General features: G+C 35.1%; 1 long non-coding RNA gene across 2 annotated transcripts; it reads right to left on the reverse strand.

The window, feature by feature from the left end:
- Positions 1-1,627: 1,627 nt before the first annotated feature.
- Positions 1,628-6,269, reverse strand: LOC111998348 (uncharacterized). 2 transcript variants are annotated; one of them, XR_010623601.1, is made up of 4 exons: positions 6,080-6,269; positions 3,025-3,145; positions 2,713-2,849; positions 1,628-2,065 (listed from the first exon to the last, which is right to left on the reverse strand). It is a non-coding gene; the product is annotated as an uncharacterized LOC111998348 (long non-coding RNA). The 2 variants fall into 2 exon arrangements; XR_002881452.2 differs by having other exon boundaries at positions 3,025-3,120; positions 6,080-6,267.
- Positions 6,270-21,283: the final 15,014 nt, after the last annotated feature.

Genomic DNA, 21,283 nt, shown 5'->3' on the forward strand with positions numbered 1-21,283 from the left:
AACCCGTTTTTGGCCCGGCTTGTTTTTTCCCGCAACTTGAATGACCTGACCCGAACCAACCCGACCATTTGCCATATCTCTCTCTCTCTCTCTCTCTCTCTCTCTCTCTCTATATATATATATATATATATAGGATTTTTTTTTATACAAGAAAAAAATTCTACTTTAATCTAAGTGTATATGTGTGTGAAACTCCCTCCTAGAGACTTGAACCCTAACCCTTCTCCCTCATTACCCCACAAGAACTTTGTACTTGTGGAGTGACACGCTAAGAGTGCGTGATGGTGATGAGGAAAAATTTTAAAAGCCAGGGGCCAAGACCCATTCCCTCTCCCAATATTCATGTCAATCCAATATCGGATAGGGACATGATTAATGTAATATAGTTAACATAGCTTGAATATTAGGATGTTGATAAATAAAGTAATATAATTAATATAAAATAAAAATTATTTAGCTTGACAAACTATTAGGGTCTTAAAACACTTTATTAGGTTTAAATTCCACATTTTTATATTTAAAATTTTGACATGTTTATGTGATCAATTGGCTCCGTAAGATGACAAAGATATAAATATTTGTTCTAATAGAGTATTTATTTTCCTATAAAAAAAAAATGTTTTTTTATTAGAAAAGGTGAGATATGGAATTGATAATATGTTAAAATTGAGAGAGAAGTTATTCGGCCCAATCAATCACAATCATGTAAAGCCTGCAAAAGAAAAGATGTCTTCAATTAAACCAAAAAAATTTATAACTCAATTTAATTGGGCCTACTTGAGGTGGGTTGTTCAAAATCTCTTTGCGATATATATATATATATATATATATACACACACCATAGCGAAATTGGCCAAATATCACCTTTTTATAAAATTTTTAGCAAAAAAATACTGTTTTGGAAATAAATGGCGATCTACCACTTTTTCTAGTACTCAAATTCATCAAACTCGAGTTCCCTATTTTCTAGTTCCAGCGTGGCATGGCTAACATGGCATTTGGGTATTTAAAAATTCCACTTGGTACTCGAGTTTCTTGGACTCGAGTACTGTTTAGTAGTGTACCCGAGTCCACTATACTCGGGTATCAATTTGTGTTGGCGCCAATTCCTTAAGTGCAAAATGCCCGCTGATACTTGAGTCCATGACACTCGAGTACTATGTTAACAGTACTCGAGTCCATGAAATTCGGGTATCAGTCTGTATTGGCACCAATACCTTGAGTGCAATGCCCATTGATACTTGAGTCCATGACACTTGAGTACTGTGTTAGCAATACCTGAGTGCATTAAACTCGAGTATGAATCTGTATTTGGCCCCAATTTCTAGAGTGAAATCATCCACTTAAAATCTTTACATCCATTTGCATGAAGTTCTCGCTTATTGCTGTACTCTTAAAAATCTTTACATCCATTTTATTTTTTAGTGAACATTTTTTTTTTTTTGTTTGATAAGTTGATTTTGGTGAATGAAGCCAGAACTTCATGCAAATGGGTTGAATTTGATCGATGGACAAGAGTCACAAGACACTGCCAAAACCCATGAAACAATGCACAAGGTTTCCCCAAGAAACAATCAAAGCGACCACCATTTTAACAATTGCAAATTTGCAACAAACAATTTCAAAGTTGGTACAACTAACTTCAAATTAGTACTAAAAGATATAAAACTCAATTTGTAGCAAAATTCTTTAATCCATCGATTGAACTTGGCATGATACAATTAATTGTGAACAACATTATTAATTTGCAGTCAATTTTAGGGCCTTCTTAGCACCTGTGCTAGACTCTTAATTCTCAGTCACTACTCACTAGTGCTGTGTCTTGAAATATTTAGCAGCCACTGTCCTGAATCCAGCATCCATTTTTCCTTATTTTACAAAACTCAGCTAGTATTTGATAAGTATACAACTGATCCACTGCACCTTCACTTATATTGCCGAAACTTCCACGGACAACAATTTTTGCTCCTTTGTCTAAGGCATCATTTACAAGGCTCTAAAGCTTTTCAGAGTGCTCTTGTTTTTATATGGCTCCAATATCATACTTTCCAGCAAGGGGTGGGCCCTGCAGAAATCATCAAATGATAATGTGAATATGCTTAACATTCTTTATTATCAAAGAGCATAATCATGTACCAAAGAAACATACTGGGAAAAGTAGCATTTCACAACAGAGGTAAGGTAACAAAAAGATTGCAGGCCCTGCAGTTTCAACGATTTACCTCAATGCCTCAGTAAGGCTGTAAACAGCTGGCTATTCCAGTTTAACAATGCTAGAGTTTGAGCTATAAATAATGGATTTCATCCCAACAATGCTTCATTAAGCCAAATAAATTTTAAAACCAATGACTGGTCATTTAATGCAGTCTGTCCATTGACTGGTCAAATAATTTCATAATGCCAATATGCAATTTGATGCAGATTTCACCAGTGTGTAAAATCCATGGATTTCATATCCAAGACCTCATGCGGACTTGCATAGGAAACACCAGAAGCAGACAAAGAAAAGGATTCATGGCATGTACCAGCGTCCAAATATAGATATCTCAGTAATTCTTTCGAGTGCTGAATAGCAATCAAATGACCATTAAGTGCATGCAACTACTAACTAATTAAAATCCAAAGTCCACTCATTACATTACAACAACACAATTGCCTGACAACCAAAAGAATCATTTTACATATATAATGTGTAAGAAGGAATATACTTACAGATGAAACGGATTTTACAATTTTGGCCACTTTACTGACAAATGAAGAATAAATATCCCTGTGTACATAAATCTCTTAGCCCCAGCACAGTTTTGTCCACTTGATTGGAGAGCAGCCCTCACAGCAATACGTGCAACCTTTATTGAATTAATCATCTCATGTCAGAACAAGTGTAAATTAAAGTCCAGTTCTCTCTATCTTCCTCTCTAAGTCAATTCCTATTTAAAAATATTATAATACACCAATTGGAGGCTGGAGAGTCAACAAGAATGTCCAAGCCTGCTAGATATCAAATGTAAGGAGGAATCATACACGATCCACATCTACATCTTCACACACGATAAATGCATCTTTTCCACCAAGCTCAAGCGTAACTGATATAAGTGTCTCAGAAGCATTTCTCATAATCTGCAGAAACAGCAACCATGCCAACCTATAAGCAATTCAATGACTAAATTGAGTGTAGTGACTTCTTTATTATATTGACAGAAACAAGAACACAAGTACGCTTTCTTTCCAAGATTATACTTTCCTAGAAAGAAAGGAAGAACTTACAAAAGTGTGGAAGAAATTTAAGTTCATCTCTAGAAAGTCATCTAAATATGAGACACCTCTTTATTCTCCTGAATGACACCATATTATTAATGAAAGCAAAAAACAATTCTTGATGAAGAGATACCATCTACCACACCATTCAAACTCATGAACAAAGAGGATGGGACTTAGGAGATGGGGATCCGTCCTTAGCACAAAAGAGACTAGCTCAACAGGCAATATCATGAGCCTAATGGCCAATTTAGATAGAGGGAGAGGGGGGAAGGACTAGGAGAGTAGCGTAGAGCTGGCTGGAAATTGTTTACAAACCAAAAGGAAACAAAATATAATGGAGTTCTAATTTTTGCAATAATAGAGGCTACAAACCAACGGAGAATAATAAGAGAGCAGGCTATAGGATTAATTACATTTAGGGCATCACCCTCTAAACTAAAGTTGTTGAAACCCTCTCCAAGCATTCTTTCCACCTAAAAAAAAGGTCGCTTTAGCTTTCAGCCATAAAGAGTCACCTGGATCAGAACAGATACTAGACCATAAGAATTAAGTGGAGGATTTTAGCTTTATGGTTGTGGCATATGGCTGAAAGTATTACAGAGGAATTAAAGACTGCTACATCAAAATTTCTTAGCCTAGGAGTAGGACTCCAGTGAACTTGCCTTGAGGTTTTTACTTAAGCCAATTCCCAGGCCAACTGTTTTTATTGAAGGTAGGTTTTAATGGTATTTTTTTTCCCCCTGCTAAAATTAGAGGATCAATTCGACCAAACTCCCTGAGGACAGAGTTTGAGCCGTCTAAATCAACTTACAACATATAACAGTAAGAAATAATGAGATTCTTCAAACTGGATGTATAGAGTCTTGGTAGCATTCAAAAGAGTACTAACCCAGTCAGTTGAGTTGTTAAAACAATGAGAAGAGGGAGTGAGCCCAGATTATTTGGGCTAGAGGGCATGAGATGAAAATATGGTTAAAGTCTCTGGTTCTCTACTGCAGAGTGGACATGATATATCTTCAATTAAGAATCTTTTTATCAGGACTTCCCTAATTGGTATCTTCCATAAAAATAAAAATAAAAATTTTAGATGTTGCCCCTTTAGGTATGGGACACTTGTGCTTCCACGAGATCATTATCCCGAGAACTTAATAGTTATCAAATGGTGTAGGGTGGTGAGAGATGTGCGTGAGGTGTTTGAGAAGTTTTCAGAATTAGTGACATTGGTTAGAGTGGACAAAAAGAAGGCAATTTTTATTAAAGGTGACTTTGGTCAATTTTGCTCTGATACCATGTAAACTTTGTAAATTTAAATCTGAACTTTCTACCTCACAATAATAAGGTGGAGGCTATTATTATTTGTAATAGGATTGGTTGCAATTGTTGATAGAAATGTACAAAGAATAGGAATCCAAAATACAAAAATTTACTATCTCCTAATATTTGCTTTATCCATTCTAAGTTTATCACTTATTAAGATAGTAGATGGAGTTCTATCATACTTGTTTGTAGGGGATGGATAGCTACTGTCTATCCCTAACTAGCCAAAAAGGAGCAAATGGTCACATAGCATTGTTTCCAATATGATTTTAACTCTCTTCATATCAGACTAGAAAACAGATAATACTAAGCACCATTCTCAGAGTCAGAGTAGGAAGTTAAATTACAACCATATGGAGCATCTTGAATACGATTTCCTAACATATGACATTGAAAACTTCCTTCTATCCAATACCTCAGTGTCCAAACAATAACTTGCAACAACATGAGTCATTCTTCAACACCATATACAATTTACAGTTAGCATACAATGAATATTACAAGGAAAAGATGAAATTTCATTTTATAATTACAGAAAAACAGTAAAACAGAAGTTATCAGAGTTTTGCTGTCCCAGTGTGCTGACAGTGTGGGTCTGCAGTTGTATTTTGCAGCTAGTATTTGAGTTGTTGGGCTTTGTTATAAATCTGAGTTTTATTTTTTATTTTTTTATTAATAATAGAATCTTATTCATAAAATAAAAAAAAATAAAAAAAATAAGTATTTAATCTATGAACTCGTGTTTTTTTTATAATCTTAAAAAAAATTTAAAAAATTATAATTAAAATAAATCCTTAAATTTGACTATTTTTTAAATGAGGTCCTGTATTAGGACACTCGTTTCTTCAAAACATGTATTCAAAGGAACCCAGTAGAATGCATTTTGATTTGTACAAAAAAAGAAGAAGATAAAACTGATTCATTCTCTTGTGTTTGGTTGTGACCCTAAGAAAATAGTTTTTGTTGTTTGATTTGCACCAAAAAAATAAAAAAAAATAAAAATACTTGTAACTCCAAATAATTATCATGCATTTGTTGACAACAGCAATCAGGGGAAAATTCACTTCAAATACATAAATTTTCTTCTTCTTCTTCTTCTTATTTATTTATTTATTTTTAATTATAAACATATTTGGCTGAAAATGGCAATAATATATATCTAATGTAGCCTTCACCGATTTCATTATAAAAAAAAAAAAAAAAAGAATTAAACTTTAGAATGTTAAGTAGTCCAAGCATCCTACTCATTATTCAACAACATTAAGCCCCAAAAAAATTTAGGCTCAGTTATGGATCCTCTATATATTCTAAGCAAACTACTTAGTCTCACAAATCAAATATGGCCTCAGTGAGAACGCTAACGATGTCCTACAATGACTAATTGCTCTAATAACACATGAAAATGTTCATTAAAAAAAAAATTCTAAAATTGCACCACAAATACCCACATATGCCCACAAATACCCTATGCTTAAACAAATATTGAGATAAGGAGACATACCTTGTGATTCCAAACTGAAGATGCAGACCGAGAGCGTGAGCAAGAGGGAGAGTACAGAGTGAGACCGAGACTGAGAGGGAGACCGAGAGCGAGAGGGAGATTGAGAATGAGAGCGAGAGCGAGACTGAGAGGGAGATTGAGAGCGTGTGGGAGAGTTAGACCTAGAAAGGTTTTATCATTGTTTTTGGCATAAATTAAAGACCCAGTGTTAGGCTTATTTTAAATTATCTTACGGTAATTCCCTTGATTGGCTAACCGGTTGTCTTGCATCTCCAGTAGCCTCTCCAAATTTTTGCCTGTTTGGAGAGTAAACAGTGCATTTTACCTTTTACCTACTTACTTTTTCAAATACATTTTTCAATAGATTCTCTATCTCATTCTCTATCCCATTTAAATATTATTTCTTCATTCATTCTTTATTTTTTTTATCATCATTTATTCTTCTTATATTCATTCCCAACAATTATATTTTTCAATAAAAAGTGTTATATTCACAACATTTTTTGCAATACTTTCACAACATTTTTCCTTTCTTTCAATTCATTCTCATCCATTAGTTTTCATTTCTTTTTTTCTTTTTCTTTTTTCTTGTTTTTATCCTCTACACATGTGTCCAGCCTATCTCTATCCCTCCCACCCCTCCTTTTATTTTCTTTTTCTCCCTCACATTCAAGAACACTCCGGACTCTCTCTTCCATTCTCTAGCTCTCTTTCTTTTTTCTTTTTTTCTTTTTTTTCTTTTTCTACTTGATTCTAGAACACTCTCTAGCATAATCTTTTGACTTCTATTTTCTTTCCTCTTCAACTCACTTCACACACACAACCGACATGGCCTTCGTCTATCTTTCTTTTCTTTTTTTCTTTTTTTCTTCTTCCTTCTTTTCTTGTTCTAATTCACTTTGTTGTTACAATGGAGCTTGATAGGCTTTCATGCTCTTGATCTGTTGTTTTTGTTTTGATTTTAGATTTGTTGTTCTAATTAAATTTGTATTTTTCCCTGTTTTTGATCTATTGTTTCCATTTTGATTTTAGATTGTGTTTATGTTTTGATTGTGTTACCGTTTGAGAAAGAGATAGATGAACAAATAAGAGAGAAGGAAAGAGAAAGATTTTTTTTTATTCAACCGAGTATATTTTTAAGATAAAATATTCTTTGGATATGTTACAATGATTGCTACAGTGTTCTCCATACCTGGAGAGCTACTGTAGCAAATCTAAAAAAATTTTTGGAGATGCCAAGTCTGTTGGAGAGATTTTTTTGGGTGAACAGTGACTTTTCTCTCCAAAATTTGGAAATACCGACTCTGCTGGAGATGCTCTTAAGACAGTGTGCCTCAGGCTAATAGAAGGGGACCAATTGTACCACGTTTAATATCATTGAGGAACATGCAATAAATGCTTATATGAGTTTAATTTCTTGGGGACTTAGTCAACGCCTTGTTTTTAGAAAATCTTGATTTGTTCGGCCACAAGCCCAGTCAAATTGCCATCCTTAAAGAGGCCATCATCAAGTAAAAAATTGTAAGATCCAGGAAAGGGGATCAAAAGACTAGGGTCAGGACATCATATCCATTGAATGAGCTAGATTTGTTTTTCCCTTTTTGTAGTGGGAAAGGTGGCATCAGGGTTTTTTTTTTTTTTTTTTTTTTTTAAGATGGAGAGAAATTTTTAAAAGCTGGGTGGGGGGAGACCCGCTCCCTCCCTTAATAATCATGTCGATCCAGTGTTGAACATGGATCCTTAATACTAGTTTGTTAAAGTCTCAGACAACATATTTTTTGGGAAAATGTTGCTTGGTTTGGTCACAAGACTGGTCGAGGCACCAACCTTAAAGATGCTGTCAACGAGTACAAAAACTATTAGGTCCAACTGATGGCATCAGATGACTAGGTTCAGGACATCATTCATCCATTGAATGAGCTGAATTTTTGTTTTCCCATGTGGGAAAGGGGCATTAATAAAATTTTATATATATATATATATATATGAGGGAAATTATTAGATAGATGAGGAAAAATTTTAAAAGTCATGAGGGCTAAGACCGCTTCCCTACCCCTAAAAATCAAGTCGATCCAATATTAGATAGGGATCCTCAATACTATTTAGATGACAAGGCAACCATTGCGCACATGATTTCAAAAGTGCATGCTCTAAGCCCTAGAGACGCCATATTTTGTACCCCTTATGACTTGGGCTCTCGTTCTCCAATGATACTGAATTCTAAGACCAAAAGTTAGTTTATGGCCCAATTCGAAATATAAAATATAAACTAATTTTAATGAGCGAATAAATTAATTTTAAAAAAATAAGGCCAAAGGAAATCCTCGCTATTCGTATGCATGAATCAGCCTACATACGTAGCTTTCTGGATGTGTATGCAAGCTTGNAATGAGCTAGATTTGTTTTTCCCTTTTTGTAGTGGGAAAGGTGGCATCAGGGTTTTTTTTTTTTTTTTTTTTTTTTAAGATGGAGAGAAATTTTTAAAAGCTGGGTGGGGGGAGACCCGCTCCCTCCCTTAATAATCATGTCGATCCAGTGTTGAACATGGATCCTTAATACTAGTTTGTTAAAGTCTCAGACAACATATTTTTTGGGAAAATGTTGCTTGGTTTGGTCACAAGACTGGTCGAGGCACCAACCTTAAAGATGCTGTCAACGAGTACAAAAACTATTAGGTCCAACTGATGGCATCAGATGACTAGGTTCAGGACATCATTCATCCATTGAATGAGCTGAATTTTTGTTTTCCCATGTGGGAAAGGGGCATTAATAAAATTTTATATATATATATATATATGAGGGAAATTATTAGATAGATGAGGAAAAATTTTAAAAGTCATGAGGGCTAAGACCGCTTCCCTACCCCTAAAAATCAAGTCGATCCAATATTAGATAGGGATCCTCAATACTATTTAGATGACAAGGCAACCATTGCGCACATGATTTCAAAAGTGCATGCTCTAAGCCCTAGAGACGCCATATTTTGTACCCCTTATGACTTGGGCTCTCGTTCTCCAATGATACTGAATTCTAAGACCAAAAGTTAGTTTATGGCCCAATTCGAAATATAAAATATAAACTAATTTTAATGAGCGAATAAATTAATTTTAAAAAAATAAGGCCAAAGGAAATCCTCGCTATTCGTATGCATGAATCAGCCTACATACGTAGCTTTCTGGATGTGTATGCAAGCTTGATCTGGCGCACACATAGCGATTTCCAGAAAGTTATACAAGGCAAGTTTTCTGCATTTATATGGAGGTTTGAAATGAATCCCACATCGTTTGACGATCGTTCCACACCCTTTTTCACACTATAAAGAGCCTTACATGGTATATTTTAAAGACACACAGAAATCCCACAGGAAAATACTAAGATTTACTAGAAATAGTGAATCAAAAAGATAGTTTTACACAAAACACCCTTAAGTCTATTTTCTTTTTATTAGGGCCTTTTCTGGCCTAGATCTTCGAGTTTAATATTACTAATCACTTTCTTATTGGTTTGTAAATAGATTTGACTAAGAGGAACAGTCAAAAATAAGCTTGGAAAGCTTTTGTGTAAGGTATCTAGTCTAAACTTTTCCTTTTCCTTTCTTTCATTTTTTGTTTTTAAATCTTTCTGTTTGATTTATTTGTTTGTTATAATATGTTTTAATATGCTTTTCTAAATTAGGTTTCCATTTTTGTATGCTTAAATGCATGTTAGGGTGTTAGATTTTGTTAGGATATGTGCCCTTTAAATCCTATTATATGATGCTATGTATGACCTTATGTTGTGATTAATAAAATTGTTTTATTATTATCTAAAATAATGGTAACATGAATATTTGGACATTACCATATAGTCCATGAGATACATACTATGTGATTTATGTGATTTAGTCACAAAAGATATAAATTACAGGTTCTTTGTAAACTCAAAATTTTAAATCGTAGTTCGTGATGAAATTGGACATTTCATCTATGAAGACTATAACATATCAACCAAGATGATTTATCTTGATGATAGAAGTGGAGACTTCTAATTGATATATTGATATGTTTTAAGTGTTAAGACATATTGAATTAGACCACTGTAAGATTTATTATTCTAGTAACGACTATCAAATGAATAATAAATCTCACAACTTCTATTTACATCAACTCTTAATACATAGAGAATAATGAACCTCATCATGAAGTGTAGGTTGCTTTGATATATCAGAGTGAGATCTAAAGTCACGATCAAAACCTCAGTATGTTGGGCAGCCACATTTAATGTTGAGGAACATATATTCTCAAGATGGAATTCATAATCTCTTAACAGAGATATAAAATATTCTCTTGAGATAAATTTAATGGGTTTGGTTATTTAGAGTGTTAGGCATAACCACTTTAGTAAGAAGTTATTAAAGTATATATTTATGATTCATAAATATAATCTCTTAACGGAGATATAAAATATTCTCTTAAGATAAATTTAATGGGTTGGTTATTTAGAGTGTTAGGCATAACCACTTTAGTAAGAAGTTATTAAAGTATATATTTATGATTCATAAATATATGATGAATAATTTAAAAGATTAAACCGGATACTAAATGATTAAGATGTAGTAATCTTCAAAGTGGCTATCAACATTTATGACTTTGTATTACTACGAATATTTTAATGAAGGTGTTCCATGTATAATAAAGTCTTGGGATATAATTTATTAATAAGGTCTAGAGTGTAATTATATTTACATAGTGGTATTAAATATAATTAATGGTATTTTGAGCTTTTCAAGAGTTGACAGAAAGGCCCAAAACCCATTGAAACTAGTGTCTTATTTGTCCCTTTTGGTCCCACTCCAAGCCACATACTAATGCCTAATTGGAATGGCCCAAAAAGGCTAGACCAATTAGATAATCAGTTATAAATATAAGGAGAGAAACATATAGAATTTTCAAATAGAATGAAATGGTATGTATGTGAGTGTAAGCCACTCTCTTATTCTTCCTTGAACACATACATATAAACTGATTGAGAGACCACACTTCTTGGCATAAGTGGAATTAAAGTGAAGATTAAAAATGTTCTCAAGTATTTCTAATCTTTGGTTTTGAATTTCACCACACCAAGGTACGCTCTCTTGTTCTTAAACTCTGAAACTTACATAGTACATGTTATTAATTGCGAATGAAGTAGATCCATTAATTTTTCTGCTATGTATTTTTGTATGCGATACAAACTATGTTTTTCTAACAGATTTAGTGTTTTAGACTTGGTTGTGTTTTTAGGGCTTTCTAGGTAAGAACCCGCGTACACATAATCTTGCATGCGCATGTAGGCTTGATTATGCGTACGCAGGCTTGTTCTTGCGTGCGCAAGCCACTGCCTAAAAACACTAGTTTTGTTTTTTTTTGCTTTTGCATGTTTGTTTTGTTTAGCTTATTTTCTATGTTTTTATGCTTCCAAAGTCTCTATTTCACATGTTTGCTTACTTGTTTGCTATCACATGTTAGAATTAGGATTTATCTTGTGTTTGCTTTGTTTTAATGCAATGATCATGCATTCATATGCTCATACAAAACGCCATAGGTGCTGAGTTGTTGCAAGGTATGTAAAAGGTAAGTCGTGCATTGGAAATGCTCATGCATATGTGATATGGTCTTGCTTTGATGATAAAGATGAATATGCTTATTTGATGTGTGATTTCATATCTAAGAGTTTGGAATACATGTGATAATCTCTGTTTGCTCGCCATGCCTACTTTGCTACCTTGTTTGTTGCTGCCTTGGTATGATATGGTGGAGTTTGTGACTGGAAAAAAAAAAAAAAGAAAAAAAAAAAGAAAAAAAAGATGAATAGTGAAATGAAAACGAAGAACCAAAGGTGATGAATATATTGTAAACCCATGTTTGAGACAAAAATGTTGAAAATCTCTAAGTACATTTTAATGAAATCCATGAGGGTAAGGTGAGAGCATTGTTTTAAATGGACCAAAGCCCAATGAAACAAGAGGCAAAGTCCATGAGAGGAAAGTGAGTGATTTTGTAATTGGGCCTTCATTAAAATGGACTTAAAGATTTTTTAAGGAAACCTAAAAATAAAAGGAACCTTTTAATTTGAACATGGACTTCTTTTTAGACATTGTTGCACTACCAAAGTTCTTGAGGACGTGTCCCCACTCCAATTCAAGTCCAATGAAAGGTGAGACATTCAAAGAGAAAACCCCTCAAGAGGAAAGGATGGATGCTTCAAGTGAAAAGGTCCTCAAGCAAAAGATACTAGAGTGTTTGGAAGCGCAAGTTGAAGTTCATAAGAAGATAATAAGCCACCTCTCAAAGATGGAAGAATATGAACTAAAGGAAGAAAAGAAAGATAAAGAAGACAAGGCCGACTATGGACAAAGCGAGCTAGCTTAAGAAGACATCAACCACATGATGACAGAAGGGAAGGTTCACCTACTTCTACACAACTTTATGCCACAATTGCAGAGTACTCCCGAATCATGGACTTTCAAGATGACCCATGTTAATGACTTCTCTGAATCAGGAGACATGAGATCTTAGGAAGATCATGATTGGCCCAAATGGACCTCAAAGTTGGGGACAACTCAAGTCACCCCAGCTCGCTTCATGCTTGAACATGACATGGACCCTTCTTTCGAAGACGACTAATACCTCGTGCTAACTCAAAATGAAGAAGAAGGGAAAGGAATCTAGGATGGTTAATAGGCCAAATGAGACAGATCAAATCAACATGATTATCAAGAATTTGCTTCTGGCATAGAATAGTAGGCTCTTGTCATCGCCCATTAGTTCTTTGGAGAGTTGTGCGATTGTGGAACTAGGATAAGGATGCCATCAATAATGGACAATTAGAGAAGGGTGAGAGCAAACCTCCAATCAAGAAGACATATGGAGGAGGAACAACAACCTCTAAAGCTCTCAATCCCATGAATGTAAGTGCCATCATGCCTTAACAAACCTTAGCTTACCCAAACTTCACAAAGAAAGCCCGCCAAGAATTTTCCAACCTGGGAAGGACCTTTGCCTTAGCATATGAGAATTTATCTTCCAAAGGATTCATCAAGCCTCTAGATCCCACACCTAAGCCTAATCTCATACCTCCTACTTAGAATCTCGAGGAGTATTGTCACTTCCATCAAAAATTCGGCCATAAAACAGAAAATTGCTTTTGCCTCAAACACAAGATACAAGACCTCATAGACAATGGAACTCTCACAAATCCTAACATCATCACCAAGCCTAGCATTAGGAAAAGCCTTTTTCCTGATTATCATTAAGCTACTCCTCCATATCAAAATTGGGTGCAAATTGATGAAATTGAATGGGATTGTTCAAAGTTGATAGAGACCGTGGAAGTTAATACCGTAGAAGTCCAAGGAATATGGGATGAAGAAGATGAGGTTTTAAAGAATGCGGTGGTTGTGTGGGGGATACTCCCTAAAGGAATTACTGAGCTAAAGAAATGAATCATAGAGGACAATGTGGCCAGTATTACTAGGAGTGGGAAACACTACAAACCATCATTTTTAAAGAAGGATCATCTTGATAGGGATATAAGAGAAGGGTCCAAACCCACAGAACCTAAAGAGAAAGAGGAAGAAGATTGAGTTTTGACTCAATTGAAGAAGACTTAAGCTCAAGTATCGGTGTAGAGATTGCTTATGGCTTCTCACTAGCATCGTAGTGCTCTCTTGGATGCTTTGAATGGGAAAGAGGTGCATATAGAAACTACACCCCAAGAAGTATTATCTCTCATGGGAATTGAGGCCCCATCCTAACTACAACCTTCTCTTAGGAAGGTCATGGATTCATCCTATTGGGGCTATTCTCTCTTCTCTATAGCAAAAGATGAAGATCGTATGAAAGGGAGGAATTATTGTAGTGCTCAGTGATGGTAAGATCCTAGCATTGGTTTGTGGACTCAAGGAATAAGGAAGTGGGAGCTCAAAATGAGTAACTTTGAGTTTGTGCACAGGGCTAATTATGGATTGAAGGATGAAAGGTATACTTCAATGAGATATTCTTCAATGAAAAGCTTATCTTCAAGGGGAAGCCTACGGTGGTGATCAAGTAAGTTCAAGAAGAAGTTAACAAGATAGACTTTATGGATGCTGAAGCAATGGAGATGATGATGAAGACAGAGGGGGACGTGTTCGCCATCACCAACAAGGAACCAAGTGATCCTTTTGCCTTCATCATGCCTATTGTGGGGCAACTTAATAAATGGACTTGGGTTGGGTTTTTTGAAAATGTGGGAAAGAAAGTGTGTAATGCAAGTCCCAATTTACTTTTCAACATTTTTAATAAGATGAATTTTGATTTGGCTTATTTTGATGTGTCCCATAATATTGAAATTTTGCACTTAAACGATTCAAATGAATTTGAAAGTGAAATTAATAAACACTTGGAAAAGAAAATTGAACCTATGAAACCAACTTTTGAAACTCTTAATTTAGGCAATGATAGGAAAACAACTAATTAAAATTGGCTCAACCCTAAATTAAAAAGAAAGAGAAGATCTCAAAAAGTTGCTCACCGAATTTCAAGAGGTGTTTGCATGGTCCTATAAAGATATGTCCAGTATTGATCCCAAGATAGCACAACATTACATTGACACTCATGCTCACATGGTGCCTATCAAGCAGAAATTGAGACATATGAGAACCAAAAGGCTTCTAAAGATCAAAGAAGAAGTCACCAAGCAATTAAATGTAGGGTTCATCAAATCCATACACCAGGCCGAGTGGATAGCCAATGTTGTGCCCGTACCTAAGAAATATGGAAAGGTAAGAATTTGTGTGGATTTTATGGACATGAACAAGGCTTTCCATTAGGATGACTTCCCTCTACCTCACATAGATGTCTTAGTGGATAATATTGTTGGTAGTGCCTTGATGTCTTTCATGGATGGTTTCTCGGGATATAACTAAATCAAGATGGTTCCTAGGGATATGACCAAGACTACCTTTATCTTAGAATGGGGAGTCTATTGTTACACTGTTATGCCATTTAGGCTCAAGAATGCGAGTGTGACCTACCAAAGAATGGTCACAACCTTGTTACATGATATGATGCACAATGAGATAGAAGTGTATGTCGATGATATGATTGTGAAATCCAAGGAAAGAGAAGGTCACATCGTTAACTTGAGAAAATTCTTCAAAAGGATCAAGGAGTATAGGTTAAGATTGAACCTTCAAAAATGCACATTTAGATTAACTACAAGAAAGCTGTTAGGCTTTTTAGTAAGTGATAGAGAGATAGAAGTAGACCCATCAAAGATCAAAGCCATATTAGAAATGCCTCCACCCAAGTGTGAGAAAGAGATAAGGGGATTTTTGGGTTGATTACAAAACATTAGCCAATTCATTGCCAAACTCATTTCCACTTGTGAGCCTGTCTTCAAGCTTCTAAGGAAGAATGAACCCCATGAGTGGAATGATAAATGTTAGAAAGCTTTTGAGCTTATTAAGGAGTATCTTCTCCATCCACCTATCTTGGTACCCTCGATGGATGGGAAACCACTACTCCTCTATCTCTCTATCATAAAGGATGCAATTGGAAGTATGCTTGCACAAGAAGTTGATAATAAGAATAAGAGAACCATATACTATTTGAGTAAGAGGTTCCATGATTATGAGCCTAGATACACACTTACAGAAAAATGATGCTTTGCCCTCATATGGACTATACAAAAGTTGAGACACATCATCCTACCTTTCTAGATATGGGTAGTGGCTTAAATGGATCCATTAAAATACTTGTTTGAAAAGCTTGCTTTGAGTGGAAGATTGTTGAGATGGTTGATCCTCCTATCGAAATTCAATCTGAAGTATGTGGCACAGAGAACTATAAAAGGGTGTTATATCAGATTTTTGTGCCAAGAATCCTGTGGAGGAAAAGGTTGGTAAAGAAGACTTTCCAAATTAGGGTATTTTGGATATTGAGCTAGGGGCATGGAAGATTTATTTCCAAGGAGTTGTGAACCAATATGGAAATGGGATAGGAGTACTCTTGATCACCCTCGAAGGATCTCACATACCTTTAGTAGTTAAGTTGAACTTTGAGACAACCAATAACATGGCAAAATATGAAGCTTGTATAGCTGGAATGGAAGCTTTCTAAGAGTTGGGGGTAAAAGAGGCCAAGGTCTTTGGAGATTCGACTTTGATGATAGCTCAAGCATAAAGGTTGTGGAAAGTAAAAGAGGAGCACTTAAAACCTTAACAGCTGTATGTTGAAGATTTAACCAAAACTTTCGACAAGATTGTACACACGATCATCCTTAGAGCTTAGAATCAGTTTGTAGATGCTTTAGCTACTTTAGCTTCCATGGTTGAAATACTTGAAGGAGTATGGACACAACCCTTAGAGATTGAAAAAAGTTATGGGATGGTTCACAAAAAGAAAGCCAAAGATTTAGTCATGGTTATAGAGGAGAAAGGGGTTCCTTGATATTATGACATCATGAAATTTTTAGGATTAGGGGTACATCTGGATGAAGTCAACAAGATAGAGTATCGTTCAATTAGGATGAGGACAACGCAATACATCTTATATGGAGGTCAGCTCCATAGGAGATCCTATGATGATATACACCTTCATTGTTTAAAGAAAGAAGAAGATGAGAAAGTTATGGAAGAAATTCATCAAGGAATTTGTGGTTCTCATATGAATGGGAGAATGTTAGCCACGAAGATCTTAAGTATAGGTACTACTGGAACACGATGGAGATTGATTATGTAGACTCTGTGAAGAGTTGCCATAATTGCAAAATACATGCAAATTTGAATCACGTGCCACCTAGTGCGCTATACAGCATGACTTCCCTATGGCCTTTCTTAGTTTAGGGCATAGATGTGATTGGAAGGATAGCTCCTAAGGCCTCGAATGGACATGAATGCATCCTAGTGGCAATTGACTACTTCACCAAGTAGGTGGAAGTGGCCTCCTACTCCATGTTAAAAGCCAAGCATATGGCTCAATTCATAGAGAATAACATCATTTATTGGTAAGGTACCCCCCAAAAGATCAGCTCCGATAATGGTTTGTACTTTAAGGGAGAGGTTAAAACAATCATGGAACTATACAACATTGAGCATCATAAGTCATCACCATATTGACCACAGACCAATGGGGTCGTAGAAGCAGCCAATAAGAACATCAAGAACATCCTAGCCAAGATGGTAGTGACATACAAATATTGGGCCAATAAACTCCTATTTGCCTTATGGGGTTATAGAACTTCTATCTGTGCATCAACCGGGGCAACCCCTCTTTGGTCTATGGTAGTGAAGCGATACTTCCCATTGAGATGGAGGTACAATCTTAGAGGGTACTAGCAGAAACCAAGGTCTTGGAGGAAGATTGGGTGAAACAAATATATGAGCAATTGTCTTTGATAGATAAGAAGGGAGCTAGGGCACAATACCATGCACAATGGTACTAAAAGAGTATTGCTAGAGCATTTAACAAAAAGGTGAGACCTAGAGACCTTCAGGAAGTGGACTTGGTTTTAAAAGTGTGTAGAGATGAAAATTTTGATCCAAGAGGAATGATAAAGCCAAGATGTTTTGGTCCTTTTATTATCAAGAAGATCATGTCAGGAAGTGCTACAAGAATTACAGATTTGGATGGGGAACAGATGCTTTGCCCAATCAACATGGATAGACTCCAAAGATACCACATTTGATTAAAAATAATAATAATAATAATAATAATAATAAACCCTGCTACGTTGAAAACCCGAAAGGGCAAGGCAAAAGGACCCTACTAGGTTCAAAACCCAAAAGGGTGATCTAGGCAAAAGATAGGGGCAAAGAACTTAGGCAGGGCAAAAACTCGTCAAGGGATGTCATGGGCAAAAATTACATGGCCTGGAAAAAAGAAAAGAAAAAAAGAAAAAGAAAAAAAAATGATGATAATAAGCAAAGATAATAAGTGGGTGGTTCTCTCGTTGCTCAAATTAAAAGATGATGAATTGCTCCTATAGGGGATGTGAAACATTCCTATCCTTTATTAAATTCATAATAAAGACATAAGAATCATAAAGTGCAAAAGAGTAAAATTTGGGGCATATCAAGGTGGTCGATTAGATTTTCTTTCTTTTGGACTTTTTACAAGCTCTCTCAACTATGTGAACCTGCTCTATGACAACCCTAAGTCAATTCTCATATCCTAAAGTTTGGCGAAGCAATTGGAGCCTCTCATATGACCATGTTTGGAGAAGGAAAAAAGAGAAGGAGAGAAGATATGAGAGAAAAGAAAAAGAGAGAGAAAACGAAAAATGAAAAATGAAAAATAAGTTCAAAGACGATACAAGGAGCCTCAATGGGTTGAAAACCGAAAGGCAATCCATGCAAAAGTTAGAGGAATCCTGCTAGGCCGAGGACCTAAGAAAAAATAAGGGATTGAGAGAAGAGATTCATTCATTTAACTTGATAGTATGGGAAGGTACAAGGGAGAAACTACATCTACTACTCAAGGCACAATTCAAGAACAAGATTTCCAAGAAAAATATAATGGCATAAAGTTCCCACAAGTTTGTAATTTAAGCACATATCCCAAATAAAAGCATATATATAAAAGGTGTTCTTAAAATACAACCCAATGTCTCAAACCAAATCTAAAGTTCAAGCATGTATGCTAAAGAAGAAAAGTAAAAGCAACAAAATAAAGAAAGTATGCTATGTTATGCTATGCTGTATCTGTGCTGTGTCTGTCTACGAGATCCTCAGAAGCGCCTTTTCCTCAACCGATGGCTCGGAGTTGACTTTGAACCTTCTGCACCATCACCGCCATCATCATCATCATCATCCTCATCATCTTCATCTTCATCCTCTTCATCCCCGCCTCCATACAATTGCCAGGAGTACTCAGTCAACTCCAACATGAGGTTTCTTGCAAGCAAGATGAGCTCCATATGCTCCAAGACAGTGGGCTGAATTTTGAAGGAAAATTTGTTAGAACAAGTGTTGGGATGAAAAAGTGGAAAAAGAAAAAGGAATAAGGATGAAAGAGAACTCACCACCTATGTGCCCTCAAGAAAGGGGTAGCCCATGACATTTGTGTTTCGGCCAACAGGGCACTCTCGAGTAAAGCCATTAGGACCATAAACATAGACTGACCAAGGCATCGGTGGAGGGAAAGTAGGAACTCTTCTTAGGTGCCATTGAGGAAGATGAGAGTGTTTGGGAGAGAATTTGAAATTGAAGAGGGTGAAAGTCAGATTGTGAGGGAATGAGAGAGAAGGCAGAAGCTTTTGTAAGGAAAAATAAAGAAGAGAAGTTGAAGAGATAGAGAATGTGAAGAGATGACGGAGATTGATAATGCCCTAAAATGTATACTTGTTATATATTTATTTGGGCGTTATCTCCTTATTACTATGCTTAATTTGTATAATTAAGCCATGATTTGCATTAGTCCCTATTAATTTTCTTTACATAATTTCTTGAATAAGATGTCATTCATTGCTTGTAATTTTCTACTTTCAGGAAATCATGTGAAAAAGATAAGTTTACTGGAGTTTGTGAGAGAATGGAGGCCAAACTAGAATTAAAGAGGAGCTAAAGGACCATGCTTAAATGTCTAAGGAGGTGTAGCTAGAGTGCTTAGGTCATCTACCATGTTTGGAAGTTTCAAATAAGGAAAGAAATCAAAGAGATAGAATCTCAAAAGGAAAAATCAGATTTGAGTATTGATTAGTATTTTGGGAGTATCTCTTTCCTCAAAAATCCAATTGACACAAGGCCAAATAGGTTGGAACTTTGACTTAAATACATACAACTTTCTAGTTTTGAGTGTTTTAAAATTCACAATTTTTGAAGGCCGAAATTAATTCACTAGTTACTGCTATAAATCTTGACAATAATATATATATATAACCAAAACTTCTGAAACTTTCACAATTTTCCACATCAGCACAAAATTAAAAAAATTAAAATTAAAATTAAAAACTTTATTTCACTCAAACAAAACCAGATAAAAGCCAAACATTCTAGGTTATCTCAAATGCAACCCACTACAACCTTCCCTCTCTCAAACGTTTTAAAAAAAAAAAAAAAAAAAAAAAAAGCTCCTCTCTCTTCCTTTTCTCCACTCATCTCAACCAAACCCTACAATTCAACTCAAACAAATCTGATTCTCAATGCTTGGATAAGTAGTGCTCAACGAGAAAGAGCTAAATTTTAACCTTTGGAGACAGAAAAATATTGAAGAGGTAAGTGTAAGGAAACTTATTTGGTTTTTAGTTTATTAATTAATAATAAATTGGTTTTTAAGTATTGTCCCTCCTCAAACCCAAAATGTAAGACTTCCTTTCTCTTCCTTGCTCCATGATTGTCCCTGCATTCCAACCAACACTCCCAAATCAATGCTTCTTGATTGCCCATCAGACTTGACGGGAGGCCTAGGACAAGTATCGTGGTGCTAAAGGTGGTGTTTTTACAAATCTAAATCTACAACTAACAAACCCTAATCTTGGTATGTCCCTTTTTTCATCTAGGTTTTTCTAATACTTCTGTTTTTGCTTAATGGTTTTTCTCTGGTTTTTTATTTTTATTTTTATTTATTATTATTATTATTATTATTTTATATTTGTACCCGATACAATTTTACAAGCTCATATCAGATGACTTCCTAAGTCCTAGACTAACATCGAAACCCCATGATAGATAAAACACTTAGATAATGTCGATGTTTGTCTTCTCTATGTGATTTTACAATGGGTCACGATATACGAACAAGGTTAATTATAAACCTATTGAAGTTAGGGCAAATAGGTAGTATATCTCCAATCTTCTTTTACAAAATAGGATAATAATAGAGCATAAGATACATTGAAGAATTGAGAACAAATAGTATAAATTGATTGAACACATCTCCATACGAAGAGAACACTTGACGGCTTTCATTAATTTATTTTATTTTAGGTTTTAGAAAACATAAGTTTTGGTAGTCCCACAATGTTATACATCATTTTTTTTTATTAATTATTTACTAAATTGATTACTACTCTTCAAACTAAATAGTTTTAAATCAACTATTACTCAACGACATAGAGTTTCAAATTGACTACTACTTAGTAACATGGAAAGTTTTAAACCAACTATTACTCAACAACATGGAGAATTTTAAACCAAGCTAAAGAAGTTTGACTTATTTGGTTGTCCCACAATTTTACTCATTATTTTTTTTTATTAATTTATTA

This window comes from Quercus suber, unplaced genomic scaffold, assembly GCF_002906115.3.
Source record: "Quercus suber isolate HL8 unplaced genomic scaffold, Cork oak 2.0 scaffold_348, whole genome shotgun sequence".
NCBI classification, from domain to species: Eukaryota; Viridiplantae; Streptophyta; class Magnoliopsida; order Fagales; family Fagaceae; genus Quercus; species Quercus suber.